The following is a 3,567-nucleotide window of genomic DNA, read 5'->3' as shown; positions in this document are numbered from 1 at the left end:
GACAATCAGTGGTAACTGAACCAGCTGCTTCTCATGTAAGACAGGAACTGAAGATGTACCCTTCATCTGTAAAGGTTCCCCAGCACAGGTTCTCTGTCCAGCCAATGTCTTATGCAAACCTAACCATTAGAGTCCAGACTGAATCTGCAATCACTGACAGAGCCGCGCCAGTATCGACCTCCATTAGAACCAGGGTGACTATTTAACCAGACAGTTATTTTGATTGGTCCTGATTTGGATCTTGCTAAGCAATTTAACTGTTCCAAGCCAGATGTAGGTGGACTTTAAGGGTGTGCACTCTCCTGGATACCGGCCTATGAGTTCTGTTATTCAATTCAGGCCTTGTGGGACTCTTTTCCTGTCTCGAGTCTGCATACTGGTAGCAGCTACAATCGCTTGGCCCAGATTCTTGTGAAAATTTTAACTGTTTGCTCGAGGCTTGGCTTTGTTTTGGGGTTTTGCCGAGGGCTGATCTAGAGTCCCTCTGTGCACAATATGTCCTGAGTGAGGCTATGCAAATGCCTTCGCTCAAATGTTCAGTTGGACTAACAAGGGTGCCCACTTCCTTTGGAATACTCTGCAACTCAGATGCTCCACTTGCCACATTTTCCAATGAAAAAGCCAGTTGTAGTGCCTGTTTGAAGTCCAGTTGGGCTTCAGCTAGTAGGTGCTTCTGCATGGTCACATCATTAATCCCACATACCAAATGGTCTCTCAGCATCTCATTAAGGGTTAAACCAAAGTCACATGCCTCTGCCAGTCACCTTAACCTCGTCAAAAATCCTGATACGGATTCCCCTGGTTCTCAAGTTGCCAAGTAAAAGTGATAGTGTCTCAGAGCTAGAGGAGGCTTGGGATCAAAATATTCCTTAACTAAATCCATCAATTCTTGAAAGGTTTTAGTATCTGGTGCCTCAGGGAAAGTTAGGCTCCTAATAACCTAAAAAGCTGCGGGTCCACAAGCTGTCAGGAGAATTACTTGTTGCTTTTCATCTGCCCCCAATGTCATTTGCCTCGAAAAAAATAACACATTCTTACCACATATTAGGCCCAGTCTTCGATAGCAGGATCAAATGAGTCAAGCTTCCCAAATAATCCCATGATGCCAGAAATGCTTACCCCAACTCAGAGATGACTGTTGCAAGTGAATTTCTTCAAGAGTGTGCTTTCTTCTGTTCACCACTGAAATAACTCCACAGAGGCTGGTATCCCATTGTGAAGTCACCCTTTATTCACATGTGGAGAGTCCTTGACACTGATCTGGCTCCCTCAGAGCCAGCTCTCAGAGTGAACAGATCACGCCTGTTTATATCTGTCAGCCAGGGCTCCCTGATTGGATCAGATTAACAGCCGCAGTCAGGGAACTCATGTTCTATGATATCCACTTGGCTGACCTTGTTAACAATCACTACAGTTACATTGACTACATGAATGGTTAGCAACAAATTACATGAGGAGGTATTAAGGCAGATGATTGAAAGCTCAAACAAAAGGGGATGTTCTGGAGAGGGCCTTGAAGGAGGAAAGAGAGAGACAGAGACAGAGAGAGAAATGTTGAAGTTTAGGGAGTGAGTTGAGAGCCTGGCAACTTGGCAATTGAATGCACAGTTTGCAATAGTGGAGTTTAAATTTGAGGCCAGAATTGGAGCAGTGCAGAGATCATAGAGGTTTGTTGGGCTGGAGGGTGTTACAGAGATAGAGTGACACACTAGTGAAGGATTTGAGTGTTTGTTTTAAAGCTGGCAGTAATTACTCTTTGAGATAACGAACATCATACTAAAGTTCCCACTCTGAAGAAAATGACTAATTACAGAATTTCAGAAGTCAGCCAAGTTCTAGTCCAACAGGTTTATTTGAAATCACAAGCTTTTGTAGCATTGCCCCTGCATCAGGTGAAGTGAGCTCACATCATAATAGCAGAATGGAGAGGCTTAATATGGTCACAAGGCAGGAAGAAGGTGAAACCAGAGGCAAATAAACTAATTCTAAGAAAAGGAATGTGGACAGATACTGGTTTCAATAGATGATTGGGCTATACCACGAAGCTGAGTTTCAATGTGTGTTAAAACATCCCACTTGCCTTAATTTATTTCAACATTCTAGCATTTAAACCACAGACAGTAGATATTTACTGAGCCATTACAGAATCTCTATCACTCCCATTTTTTAATTAGAACAGTTTTCACTTACTGTAAACAGTGACAACTTCCTTGGCCGACTTTTGTTCTCTGTTACACCTTACAAAACATGGGACAGAGACATCCCATGCTGTGACTTCTGGGAAAAAGTCTGCTATCCATTTACTTCCAGATTCTCTCTGAGGAGTTAGCCCTGATTTATACTCCACGATAATTAATAGGTCTGAACCCGCACATGATGTACTGCAGTTTGCCTTCAATGAGTCTCCAAACTCCAGAACTTGGGGGTTTATGTCGACCCAGATGTCAATTCCTGCCATGTTTGCTGCCAAGAAAACAAATCACAGTCAATACATTGACACTGAATCTATTTCGTATTCAGAGTAACTTCCAGAGGTAAAGCAAGAAACACAGTAAAACATATTGTCACATTTTATAGAAATGGGGTAATCAGGGCTTACCTTTACCAAAGAGTAGATAGACAGCAACTTCCAAATACCACACGTGTATGGTTCAATGCATGGACCATTTAAGAAGGGCCACCCTTCCCTGGAAGCTGCAGGAACCCTGAGGGTGGGAAGTGGTCTTTAAATGAGCCATTTAAATGGGCTGCCCTCTCCTGTCACTGACAATACGCCATGGTAACAGGAAGAGTTTCGCCTCCCACCTTGCCCACTATATTGCCAGCCTTGTTGCCTCCCAGCCCACAGAGTGGAGTGGGAAGGGGGACTTACCCCAACGACTTTTGTGTGGATTCTTCAGCATGACTACTTCAAAGAATCTTTTCTTCAAAGACTCCGATTTGCTTGCCTAAATCAAATGCGTCTGATCCCTGTAGTGAGCATGGTGTTGTTTTTGATTTTAAAAACCACAACTCCCAGAGCAAACATTGATAGAAAGCCCCTGAGCAGGTGTCTGTCATGCACAACTATACGCTTCATTTGCCACCAAGAACATAACCCAGACCACTTTTGTTTCTCCTGTGTCCCTTAGCTGGTGCTAATACTGAAAAATAGCGCATTGTTTCATTGTTATTGGAATTCTCCCTTTACAGGTATCAAATATTTTTAATCAAAAGGCTTTTTACTTTTTTTGTTTTCTTCAAGGTTTCTCCATGCATTATTCACTTACAATGAAACAAAAGTGAAATTACAGCTGCAAAAGGAGGGATGGTGGCATAGAGATAATATCACAGGAACAGTGAATCCAAAAGCCCAGGCTATACTCTGTGGACATGGTTCAGATCCAAACAAAGCCACTGGTGAAATTTAGAATTCAGTGAATTAAATGTGAAATTAAAAAGGACAAGGGCCTATTAGTTTTGTCTCAAATTTATATAATTGTTAACTGCATAGAAAATGCTGCTTGACCAATCATGTCTATGACAACAAGGTGCAGGGCTGGATGAACACAGCAGGCCAAGCAGCAT

The sequence above is a fragment of the Rhincodon typus genome, chromosome 38 (assembly GCF_021869965.1).
Source record: "Rhincodon typus isolate 14 chromosome 38, sRhiTyp1.1, whole genome shotgun sequence".
In the NCBI taxonomy this organism is placed as follows: domain Eukaryota; kingdom Metazoa; phylum Chordata; class Chondrichthyes; order Orectolobiformes; family Rhincodontidae; genus Rhincodon; species Rhincodon typus.
Note: the sequence above shows the minus strand (reverse complement) of the source record.